A 13,392-nucleotide genomic window follows, 5' to 3' on the forward strand; every position below is an offset into this window, starting at 1 on the left:
TAGAGATAGATAGCTTGTACACAACATGAGTGTATTAGAAATGGTTAAGATGATTAATTTAATGTTATGTATTTTTTTATCCCTGTTAAAAATCTTGTTTATTATTTATTTATTTGTTGCTGGAGATTTAACCCAGGGGTGCTTTACCATTGAGCCCCACATCCCTAGCCTCTTTTTTTTTTTTTTTGAGACAGGATCTCATTAAGTTGCTTAGGGTCTCACTAAGTTAGTGAGGCTGGTCTTGAACTTGTGATCCTCCTGTCTCAGCCTCTTGAGCCACTGGGATTATAGGTGTGGGCCACTATGTCCTGCTATTCCTGTGAAAATTTGTAAAGAAGCAAATTCAAAGTTTTATTTGGTTATTCTGTTGAAAAAAACAAAAACAATCCATGTCTTTTCTGTTCTCACCAGAATCAACACAAAAGATTTCTGATACCAGATAGAGTTGTGGGGATTTACCCCCACCGCAAGCAAGTAGGAGCCAGTTCTACAGTGGACACCAGCTGAGTGTCCTCTAATCCTATTTAGTTCAGATTCTGTCTACCTGGAGATAGCATCAGATTGCCCAGGTTGAGGACTCAGTCACCAAGACTGCCCCCCTCTCCTGCTTTAATGCCAATTCCAAGTCCTAGGTTTTACATGTGTTTCTGACTAGTTTGGAATCAGGTTCTCACAGCCCCTTCTTTGAGTTCCATTAATTTGGTTGAGTGACTCAACAGAATTCAGGGAAACACGTTTACCAGTTTATTATAAAGGCTATGATAAAGGATACAGATGGAAGAAATGCATAGGTTTAGATAGATGAAAGGGTTTGCCATCCTCCAAGCAATCTCCATTTGTTCAGATATCCAGAACTCTCTCAGCTCCGGAATTTTATTCAGACTTCAGTGTATATCTAATGCTAATAGACTCGGTGGTGTTAGCCTTCTCTCCAAAGTGTTGGGGTAGTAGCCACCCCCCCCCCCCCAATGAGGAGGGTCTTATGACCTAACATCAGACAAGGATAGGTCAGAGAGGTTTCTTTATGGCTAGCTCTGAGACAAAAAATGTGGCAGTGAAAACAGGGTTTATGATGACTCACCTTGGGAAAGAGAAATTCTAGTTTCTAAGGCCTTCCTATGAGCGACAGGAACTGTGGGTAAAAACCAAAGAGTATCAGAGGTATACGAATTATTTTTGAGTGCAAAAAGTATTTGTAATGAGATGAAATTATTAATTTCACCAGTAGTTGAGTGTTAGGTGCTAGGGGTATAAAAATGAGAAAAACCAGACAAATCCTTATGAAACTTATATTTTAGCAAAAGAGATGTTGATTGAACAAGTAAAAAGCATCCTTAAGTGTTATTTGCAAAAGTATCCTTGAGTATTAATGTGCATAAAGACCCCTAACAAGCTGGGAGAATGGACTGGATTGAAAAGGTTTCCCTGAGGAAATGGCATTCAAATAGAGACCTTAAGGGAGTAACCTTCTGATTTAGGAGAAATAAGGAGGGGAGGGGGAAGAGAAAGGCTGAGGTGGTAGTGATTTGTAAGTGCTCTGTAGCTGGAAAGAAAGGGTAAACTTTGAGAAATGAAAGATCTCTTTGGAAGTTGTGACTAGAAATGGAGAGATGAGGATGGCAGGAATTAGATTATAGAAGACATTGTAGGCTATGTTAAGGATTTTAAATCTTAACAGAATAGGCAGATGTTGATGTTTTAAACAGGGAGTATGGAGGTAGAATGGTTTGGGAGTAAGGAGAAAAGTTATGTACCTTTTTGTACAATAAGGTCTGTAAATGTAAATTGCCTATTTAATCTGGTACTTTAATGTTGGAAAAAAATTCAGTTATATTTATTTAGATGATATTGGTTGCCACTGTGTTTTGTTAATGTGGTAAAAAGTAAAGGGTAAATCTAAGGGAATTGTCAGGGTTATCAAGCATAGGTGGTTTTTACCTTTATACTGTAACTTGGTAGTTTGATGCCCTGTAAATAGATAAATTTGCCCACAAAGAGTAAGAGGGTACCTTTGAGCTGTTAGGACCTCCAGTGTTGACAGTGTTGAGTGTTTAGGAGGTCTGCGGGAAAACTGAGGAGGAAAACTCCAGAAATGGTAGATCAGGAAAGAACTTAGCTTCCGAGAAGTTGAAAAAGTGTTTTAAGTAGGACTAACATTTTGTGTTAATTTTTTTTTTTTTCTGGCCATGGGGAGATGGGGTTGAACCAGAAGTGCTTTACCACTGAATTACATCCCAGGCCTTTTTATTTTTTTGAGACAAGGTCTTGCTGAGTTGCTGAGGGTGACCTTGAGATTGTGGTCAGTTTCCTGAGTTGCTTGAATAACAGGCATGGGCCACTGTGCCTGGCTTGGATTTAGCCCTGTGAGGTTGTTGACTTTTATGACACTAAATCTGTTGTAACTTGACAGGTTAGATTAGATTAGGGTGAATTGAATAATGAGTGGGAGATGAAGAAATGGGAGTGGGTAAGTATAGAAAAATCTTTGAGGAATTTAAGCTGTGAAGTGAGGGAATAATAAAGATTGGGATTGGGTTGTGTGACTATAGGACTTTAAAGATTATGCTTTTTTAAGGGAAGAACTAGAATTTAAAAATTATCAGGGTCTGTGAAATACTTGAAAAATATTCACCCTGCTGATTCCTTAAGCAGGATCTAGTGAATACAAATATGAGAATTGTTGCTCCAAGACCACTCTGCTTTGAAACTTTCTGAATGATTTTAATAGCTCTGTTATAAGGATTAAATGAGATGTGTGTTGATCACTTAGCAAGAAAAAATTTCAAGATTTTGACTGCTTTTATAAAGGCTAGGGTGTGCCAATTTTTTTTTTTTTTTTTTTTGGTACTGGGGATTGGACCCAGGGGTGCTTTACCACTGAGCTACATACATTCCCAGCCCTTTTTATTTTTTTAAATTTTTTATTTTTTTAAAGAGAGAGAGAGAGAATTTTTTAGTATATTTTTTTTTTTTTTTTAGTTTTCAGCGGACACAACATCTTTGTTTGTAAGTGGTGCTGAGGATGGAACCCGGGCCACACGCATGCCAGGTGAGCCCGCCCGCTACCGCTTGAGCCACATCCCCAGCCCCCTTTTTATTTTTTTGAGACAGTCTCTCTCTAAATTGCTCAGGCCCTCATAAGTTGCCTAGGCTGATCTTGAACTTGTGATCCTCCTACCTCAGCCTCCCAATTTGTGGGGATTACAAGTATGTACCACTACACCTGACAATTTTTTTTGTTTTGTTTCTAGCTCAGTTCTTTTTTCTGAGTATAAAATGACACAAATTCTGTAAGAATACTTCTCTAAGTTGCTTTTCCTACTTCTCTCATCTCCTTTCACTCTCACTGAGGTGCTTCCTCCTACTTCATTGCCTTTGTAAGAAACTGCAATTTCCTTTGCTAATAGGATTCTTCCTCAGCCTCTTTACCTTATCATTTAGGATTCTTAACATTTAGGTCTCTGGGCAGCTGTCACCTTTTCAGAAAGGTTATTCCTGATCACTCTAAGTAGGTTTTTCTGGCCACATTTTATGCCATTTGATGATTTTCTTCATATGTGAACAGGGCCTGTCCCTGAATTGTCCATCTACAGGTAAGTTGACTGTATTCTAAGTCTGAAGGATGGTGCCAGAAACATAGTATAGCTACTTAAATACTACATAACAAATACAAATAATAGAAAATCTGACTATCCAGAATAAGAATAGTACTGTTAACTTTGAATTTGCCATATTTTACCCACTGAAAGGTAAATCATGAATATTTAAATGTCGATTGTGTCTTCATTTATACTGTTTTCTAACTTGCACATTTCACAAATTTATCCTGGAGATTTTCCCATATCTATGCTACTTTATATAGATAACCACTTTTTATTTTATTTTACTTTTTTTTTGGTACTGGGAATTGTATGCAGAGGTTCTTTACCATTGAGCTATATCTGCAGTCCTTTTTATTTTTAAACATATGTTAGTTGTCAATGGGCCTTTATTTAGTTATATACATTACTAAGAATTGAACCCAGTGCCTCATACATGCTAGGCAAGCGCTCTATCACTGAGCCACAACCCCAGCCCCAGCCCTTTTAATTTTGAGACAGGATCTCACTAAGTTGCTTAGGCCTTATTTAGTTTCTGAGGCTGCTCTGGAATTTGGTATCTTTCTGCCTCAGCTTCCCAAATTGCTGGGATTATAGGATTGAGCCTGGCTCTTCAGTAATCACTTTTGATAACTGAATAACATGGAACCTTCCATATAATGTGACAGTTTCTGTAGTAGTTTCTCCTGATTAATCTGTTTCCAGTTTTATTGTTTTGAACAATACTATATCACATATTTCTATCTTAATATATGCATATATTTTGTTGAAATAAATTCCTAGGACTGAAACTGCTTAGTCAAAGATATACACACACACTAAGACTCCCCCCCCCCCTTTTTTTTGGCCGTGCTGGGGATTGAACCCAGAGCCTCACACTTGCTAGGCTAATAACCCTATCACTGAGCTACATCCCAAGCCCCATACTAAAGCCTTTTGATTATGAATTTGCCTTCTAGAATGATTCTCTTTTAAGTCTCATGAATAGAGAATGAGAGCATTTGTTTCTCTTATGCCCTCTCTAATCATTTGAATTTTTGTTAATTTAATGAATGAAAAATGGTATTGTTTTTGTACTCTGAGATTGTGAAAATGAACCTTTTTTCCTGTGTTTATGAAATGCCTATCCAGGCCCCATACCAATTTTTCTACTAGAATATTCAATTTGATTAATAGTAGACTTTTTCCTCTATATTGTATTAAGAATGTTTTAAAACATGCAACAAAGTTGAAATTTTATGAATACTTATTTACCAACTGCCTGTATTTTACCATTAACATTTTAAAATATTTATTTTACATTTTTCTCTCTATCCACCATTTTATCTTATATTTTGGAGACATATCTAAATACTATGTTATTAATTCATTGGTATATTTCTGCCTAAGTACTTGAGTATACAAATTATTGACCCATGGTTCAGTATTTGATAGTTTTTTTTCTTTTTAAAGAAAGCTTTAAGCTGAGTGGTGCATGCCTGTAATCCTAGCACCTTGGGATGCTAAGGCAGGAGGATTGAAATTTCAAAACCAGCCTCAGCAACTTAGTGAGATCCTGTCTCAAAATTAAAAATAAAAAGGTCTGGGATGTGGTTCGATGGTAAAGTGTCCCTGGGTTCAATTCCTGGTCCAAAAAAAGAAAACTTGTGGCCTGAGGATGTAGCTCAGTGGTAAGAGCACTTGCCAGTGGCAGAGTGCTTGCTTAGCATGCACAAGGTCCTGGGTTCAATTCCCAGCACCAAAAAACCCCTCCAAAACCTGTTTCCTTAAATAAACCTTGCACAAACTACAAATAGATTCAAAATATATAAATATTTTTACTTTAAACATTTTAATTTATAATGTAGAATTGGATGTTTAATAGCCTTTTTGTTCTTTTTTTTTGATGTTTAAATATCAACATTTAATAGGAAGTCATAGTAGCATTTTTTAAATGACCAAAACAATTAATAAGCATTTTCAATGTTTGTAAGTTGTTAAACATTTAAACTGTCAAAGTCACTAGGAAAAAAATACCACACACACATTTTTGCCACCCAAATGAGAATACACAAAGCTTAAGATAGTTGATACGAAGACAATCAGGTTTTTTTCCCTCTTTTTGAAAGAAATGACATTTCATTTCGCTACTCCTTAGATTCTCGGTTTACCAGCTTTCAAAGAGTACATCTAAAAGGTAGTATAATATACACATTAAAACCCACTTCCCCCTTTATCATCTTTGGCTAGAAGCCTCATGAAGGACACTGAGGATGGATAGTGGTAGGCCCTGCATGCTTCCATCTTACACATCGCTGACTGGAAGGCTTGCATCATCCAAGTCCACGGGATCACCATCTTTTTCCTGAGGGCCATTTTTACTCTGAGGGTTTAGCAGAGCTTGTTCAGTCACTTTGGAAGCTGGTTCTGTTGTAGAGACAATCTGGACCTTGAAGTTCCCTGGCCTGACCTTGGCAAGAGATTTGTAAAATCCTTGGGTCTCCATGGTAAAGCTTGAGACCAGAGAGTTGCTTCGAGCGGCTGTGGAATGTGAGGTGGCTGCTGCTGCAGCACCTGCAGGACAGACAGTGTATTGTTTGGACTCTGAAGGACTGTGGGAATGCTCAGAAGATGCTGATGGGCCAGATCCCTGCTGTGCTACAAAAACACCGGAGACTGCTTTAATCCAACTGTGCATCTCTTCAGGGCTAACAGCCTGTACATAGAAAGTTCAAGACGTTGTTACAATTTCAAACAGGTTGTCCCTCATCATTATATCACTTTGCTTACACTCTTGAACTTTATGAACCTCTTTACCTCTTTAAGTGGTATTAGGCGGAGAGGTTCCTTTTCCAGTTCAGATTTAAAGTAGCTTGTTGTGTTTTCATCCAATTGAAAATAACTTCTCTTCCAGTTTTTCATCACTGCTCCTTGTTTTACAAAATACCAGCTTGATAACGGCACTGTCAGGAGGTGGTTGTGGAGTAAAGGAAGGAAGATGGCTTTGTGATCGTTTCAAATTATTTCTGTCAACACTCTCCCCACATTCATTTACTTCTTTCTGAGTTGGAGTAATGATGGGTACACCACCACCAATATCAGTACTGTAAGACACTTGCTTCTTCCCACATTCACCCTGGTGACTTGGATTATCTGAATTAGGCTGTGAGTCTGATTGCTTTGGTACTGTGATTTTTATAGCTTTGTTCAACACATTTACCCATTCTACTAGATCTTGCTGATCATTGGCTTGTAGGAAATATTTCCTCATTCCTGCATTCATAACAGAACAGATCTCCACCTTTGGCCTTAGCTTAGTTGCATCGCTAACCTTTGATATGTAGGTAAGTTTAATGGCTCCAACACGTGATGATCCAGAAGGAAGGTTCTGTGGATTATCCATGTACCATACAAAACTGTCTTCTCTGATATCCAGTATGAAGTACCTTCGAAGAAATTTCCCACTGTTTTCATTTTCTTCAATATCTAGAAAACCACAGATGCGATTCTGACGATCCACATAAAGCATTTCTGGGCTTGAACATTACCCCCGGCCGGCCTCGGCCTGGAGCACCTGCGCCGCCTCAACCCCGGCTCCTACTGGCACCCAGAGGCCGCCCACGACAGCAGGCCCGCGCACTGCGCACGCGCAGCCGCCTTTTTTTTTTTTTTTTTTCTTTTTTAGGAGATAAGGTCTTGCTACGTTGCCTAGTTTGGTCTTGTACACTCAAGTGATGCTCCTGCTGAGGATCTGGGACTCTAGCTAGGCACTTGCCATTATGACCAGCCATTGGTTAATCTTTTGATGAGAAGTCGAAGGCCATTTTCTTTGAGAATGAGCCCACTGTTGGAATTCCATGCTATATATTTTTCTTATACATCTACAATATATTGCCTAAGATTAAAAAAAAAAATATTTATGTTTTAGTTGTAGTTGGACACAGTACCTTTATTTTATTTATTTATTTTATGTAGTGCTGAGGATCGCACCCAGGGCCTCCCTTGTTCTAGGCAAGTGCTCTACCACTGAGCCATAACTCCAGCCCCTTGCCTAAGATTTTTAGTTTTGATTTTTGAGGAGATTAAGAGCTTCTTTTTTGTGAAGCATTTGCCAAATATCTACAAATGTATTCACCTGTGTGAGCTAAACCCCCAAAGTTTTTTCTTTTTTTAAGGATTTTTGATTGTTATTTACCCCTAGTTGTCCTTTGTCATAGCTTTGGTTTTAGTGCTTCAGTCTCCAGAATCACTGGGTACAGGTGTGCCCTGTACACTGCTATTCTGATACTTAAAAAAAAAGAAAAAAACAAAAAACAAAAAAACAACATTTAAATCTCTAATTGGAATAATGTGATAATGGGATTGAAAAATATGAGTAGCAGTGGTGACTTTGTTAGCTAATTCTAGTTAAATGAAAGATCTTCCCTTCTGTGATTTTTTTAAAAAACAAACTAGAATATAATATTTTTATTGATTTTTAAGTTATAACTTAAGTTTATATGTAGTATCAGGTCTATTTTTTTTTCCATATCTTCTTCTATCCCTACTTTTAGCCACTTGAGTTTATTTGTCTGGTAAAGGTATAAAAGTCACTTTTTCTATTTTTAAAAATTTCTTAGGTACTTTCTTTTGATGAACTGTAGCAGAATCTTGAAGGATGGGGAGAAAACATAGTGGGGAAACAGCAGGAAAAGCAGAGAGATTGGTAAATCTTAGAAATTTAATTCAGTAATTTAAAATTGCCTGCATTTTTAATCTGGGTAGCAGATTATAATTGTGTATTTTATTATCCTTAAGTGTGAGAAACAATTATTTAGATTGTTCAAAGTAAATTCTAAAGTCCAAAATATTTTCAAGGTTTTAAAATGGGATAAGAAAGGACATAGGATTCTGGCATGAGAATGGGTTTAAATCCTGGCTTTATGTTTACTAACCGTGAGGCCATGGGCAAGTCATAGTTTTTGAGCAAATGTATGTGTCATATTTCTGTTGCTTGACTGGGTGATTGTTCACATTTGGGTTGACTTGGCTGGGACAAGATAAATAATCTAGAGGAGCTACACTCACCTGGTCAGGGCCTTTTTCCATGTGGTTCTCATATTCCAGTGATGGCAGAAAGGATCTCAACATTGAGAGGGCAAGCCCATTGTGCCTACACTTTCAAGTCTTTCCTTGTGTTACCTTTGTTGTTATTTCCTTTGGCTAAAGCAAAAGCAAATAAATCACTAGGCCCATCTCATACTCAGGAGGTGGTGCAGTAGACTTGACGGCTACTTTTTTAAAAAATATATATATATTTCTAGATGGACACAATACCTTTATTTATTTGTCTATTTATTTATTTATAGTGGTGCTGAAGATTGAACCCAGTGCCTTACATGTGCTAGACAAGTGTCTCTACCACTGAGCTACAACCCCAGTCCAGTACTGGTCTTGTTAAATTATAGTCCCTATCCTTCATTGCCCAGAACCTATAAGTCAGAAAATCTTCTCTTGACTCCTCTCCCAACAAAATTGCTTTCTATTTTTAGTTTCTTCCCTCTCCTTCTGTCTTAAACATTCTCTAATCAGATTTTAAAAGATCTTTTTTACATGAGCAAAACTTAAAAAAAAAAAATTAATAGTGGCCTTCATGTTGCTGGATTGACTTAGGGCACTGAGCCATATTCCCATCCCTTTTTATTTTTTATTTTGAGAAAATCTTGCTAAGTTGCTTAGGGCCTCACTAAATTTCAGCTGTCCTTTTTTCCTCAGACTTCATCTTACTTGATCTGACATCAGCATTTGATACAGCTGCTCATTCCCTGTTTTTGGAAACACTTAAATTCAAGGTTAATAGTACACATGTTTGTTTTTCTCCTACATTTCTGGGTATTCTTTTTCACTTTCCCTTATTACTTCAGCATCATTTCCCTACCTCTAAATGATGGTATGTCCCAAGAAGCTGTTATTATCTGTTACTTTAATATCATATATTCATTATTATCATGTGTTAATGATCTCCAAATTTATTATCTCTAGCCCACAACTCTGCTCAGAGGAGGATGTAAAAACTTTTGAGTGATAGTTACTTTTTTGATATTATATAACTTAAATACTAATGTAAAATGAATTATGCTTAAGTACTAATGCAATGTTAGTACATTTTATGATAAAGGACTAAAAAGAAAGAAAACAAAGGTTTATGTTTCATATGTGTTTTTATTCACACAAATGTATTTTCAGACCTTATTTCATTAACTGGTCATGTGGTAGAGGTGGCATTTAAAAATTGCCTTCTTCTGCTACCTGTTCAGTATTCCCTATATCTTCACCAACTGGTCTTGACACAGGATTGGAGAGTTGATACACTTCTTGAGGTAGAGTAGGGGTGTACTGCCAGCTGAAAACCAACTGTTTCTGGTGGATTTTATGGGCAAGTATGGAGAAAAGGCATTTGTGAGATCAGTAGCTACATACCCAGGTTCCAAATATGTTAATTTGCTCAGATAGTGAAGCCACCTCTGGTACAATAACTACAATTGGAGTCCTCTTGGTTAAGTTTATAGTAATTCACTGTTGTTCCCCAAGATCTGTCTTAAATGATCTCTGTGTGTCCTGCACTTATCAACAATATTGTCTTTTGGTCACTGCTGTCTAGTAAGGAGCTGGAACAATGGCACACAGTAAGTGCTTAGTAAATATTTGTTAAATGAATGACAGAGTTCCTAGAATTAGTCATTAACTTGAAATTGGGAAAATCCATTTTTTTCTATATACTACCTCTCTTTAAAATGAGGTTGGAGAATATCAGTGTTTTAGGCTTTCTTGAAACAGCAAAGATTTAAGGTTGTGTTAAGGTTTCCTGAAAGTTTTTATAAGAATCTGTTAAAAGTTATTAAACTACTGGACTGGATAAAGGATCTCTAAGGTCCCTTTCCATTATGCTAAGCATTTACAGTAATAAGTATAAGGGGGGCTGTTGAGGGAAGGCTTCATGCAGAGGAGGATTTTAAACTGAGACTTGGATGGATATTCTCTAGGCAGGCAGAGAGGATAAGATGGGAAATAAGTTAAGTGCATTCTAATCCCAGGAAACAGTGGTAAGAAAGGCAGACAAATAGGAATGGAGAGATTCCAGGAGGTTTCAGTGTCTGGAGTGTGTGTGGTATATATGTGTATGTATGAGAAAGACAGTAGGAAGCCACAGAGTTTAGGACTGGAAATGGAAGGTGAATAGAAGCCAGAGAGTTTAGGACTGGAAATGGAAGGTGAATAGAAGCCAAACTATGAAAGCCTTTGAATATTGTGATAAATAGTGTGGCTTTTTATTTTGCCTTTAGGCCAGTCTCATCAACTTAGCAAGGCCCACAGCAATTTATAGAGATCCTGTTTCAAAAAATAAAAAGGACTGGAGAATGTAGCTTAGTGGTAGAGTGCTCCTAGGTTCACTCCTCAGTACCAAAAAAACAAAAAAGAGAAATGAAAGTTGCTTTTTTCTTTTAGCACGAGCAATCATCATATCATTCTCAGAGTTGTTCTTTTTTATTCACTATAAAGTTGATATATTATAGTTGTACATAATGGTGTACATATTTTTATACGGACACATGGACACAATATAACAGTATAATTTGCCCAATATCATTCCCCAGTATTTCCCCTTCAGAGTTGTTCTTTAGGAAGACTGCAGTTGGTGATAGGGAAAGGACAGGTGGTTTGTGTGATGTTCATTTTCTATGACATGATGCTTTAACGTAGAGAGTAGTGAAGATTTTACTGTAAACTCGATATAAAAGATATAAGGCTTCCTTTCTGCGACATTTAGAAATAATTGAATAGTGGCTGTTTTGTGAAGTACAGCACAACTTAGAAAGAACCAGTGGTTCTCATAAATCTGGGCTCCACCTGCACCACTGAATCCATTTCTGGGAATGAGCAAGTGTCTTCAAAAAGTTCCTCCTGGTGATCCTGAGGTGTTTTTCTGGTTACAGTCCACTGAAGTAATATTTGTTGTTTTTAATATTGAATTTAAAATTGTGAGAGAAAATATCATGCCTATATAAAACAATTTAAGATTATAGACAACATGTTACCTGGGCATATCATATAGAATACGATCAGTTCTTGGTTATTTTTTAATGACAGGAAAGAATAACATCCAGAATGAACACTGCCAATGCAATTTTGTAACATAGTTACATGAATCCAGCTGTATCAAATCTTGGGCCAAATCATGTCTTTAAAAATACTTCAGCTGGTAAGGTGGTGCATACTTATAATCCCAGCTACTCTGTGATCCCAACTACTTAGGAGGCTGAGGCAGGTGGATCATAAGTTCAACGCCAGCCTTGGCAGTTTAGCAAGATTCTGTTTTTAAACAAGCAAAACAAAAATTCAGTGTGTAGTAAATTCCTGATTAAATACATTTTCTCCTGAATGAACTCTTTTTGTTGTTGTTTTGGTACCAGGGATTGAACCAAGGGGCTATTAAGCACTGAGCCACACCCACTGCACTTTTTTATATTTAATTTAGAGGCAGGGTCTCCTTAAGTTGCTTAGGGCTTCATTAAGTTGTTGAGGCCAACTGGCTATGAACTCAAAATCCTCCTGCCTCAGCCTCGCGCCTCAGTTTCCTGAGCTGGTGTGCCACCACAACTGGCTGAATGAACCATTTTTGAAACATTATTTATGTGTCTTGAGTTTTTTGTTGAGTTTAGGTTCCTGTGCCAGGTGGTGGAAATAACAGTAGTGAGCAAAATCAAAACCATGGTCCTTTTGCCTTTTGATATGCCTCTTAAAATGCATAGACAATTGTTCAGGAGGCATACTTCTTATAGATGAGTTCTACTAACTTGAGTCTGTACAGAACAGAAAGTGATGAGAAAATAGAGAATTAACCGTTTCACATTAAAGCCCACATTTAAATATTGTACACAGGTATTGGAACCTGGGATCATACTTTGAGAGTTGTTAACATCAATAAAATTAATTATGTCCAGTTGGAATATTTATAATATTTAATCTAATTCTCTTAATTTTTATATTTAAATACTGGAGAACATTGATATTTTGATTTTCTTTCCTCCTCTTCCTCCTCCTTTTTTTTTTTTTTTTTTTTTGTGTGTGTGTGTGTGTGTGTGATACTAGGGATCAAATTCAGGGATATACAACCACCAAGCTACATCCTCAGCCCTTTTTATTTTTTATGTTGACAAGGTCTCTAAATTACTGAGGCTGGCCTTGAGAATTTGTGATTCTCCTACCTCAACCTCCCAAGTTGTTGAGATTTACAGTGAGGCACCACCACAACCAAAGATCATTTATCATCTTAATGGTTCGATCTTTTCTTCCATTTCTGATAGGGATAGCATGTGAGCCCCTGACCAGAGGATAGATTCAAAACAAGCTTTTTATTTAAGCCTCAATTTCTTAGGTATGGAAATTAGATGGTTCTATGTTTTCATGTACTAAAAAATTTCAAATTTGAGTCTTTTAAAGGAGAAGATGCAACATAAGAAGGAAAAGTGAGTCCTAGATCATATAGTAAATTCGTTTTTAAAGGAAGAAAGAAGCTGTCTTAATGTCAGTTGACATTTAATAAGTTCATTCCATTGACCCAGTCTTTTCTCAGCTAGTAATTAAAAGAGGCAGCCATGACAGCTCTACATTAAGGTATATACTGACTCAGTGTTTATCTAGTTTTTGAAAATGATATATTCACAATATGTACAGGTACATTATATTCCTGTCACAAGTCTTAAGTTGCCTTATTTATGTAAAAGTTCTGAGGTTTAGTTAAGGTTTATCATCCTGAAGTATTTGATACTGGTTG

The 13,392-nt window shown here is 36.9% G+C and overlaps 1 protein-coding gene and 1 pseudogene across 2 annotated transcripts in view; one reads left to right on the forward strand and one right to left on the reverse strand.

Annotated features, from left to right (window-relative positions):
* The window catches only part of Elf1 (E74 like ETS transcription factor 1), a 105,945-nt gene that overhangs the window by 13,199 nt on the left and 79,354 nt on the right, over window positions 1-13,392 (forward strand). The window lies entirely within an intron of this gene.
* LOC124099069 (pleckstrin homology domain-containing family A member 1-like) lies at window positions 5,467-7,122 on the reverse strand (annotated as a pseudogene).

Source organism: Marmota monax, unplaced genomic scaffold (assembly GCF_021218885.2).
Source record: "Marmota monax isolate L192 unplaced genomic scaffold, Marmota_monax_Labrador192_F-V1.1 WCK01_AAM20220418_F8-fsc00011, whole genome shotgun sequence".
Taxonomy (NCBI): domain Eukaryota; kingdom Metazoa; phylum Chordata; class Mammalia; order Rodentia; family Sciuridae; genus Marmota; species Marmota monax.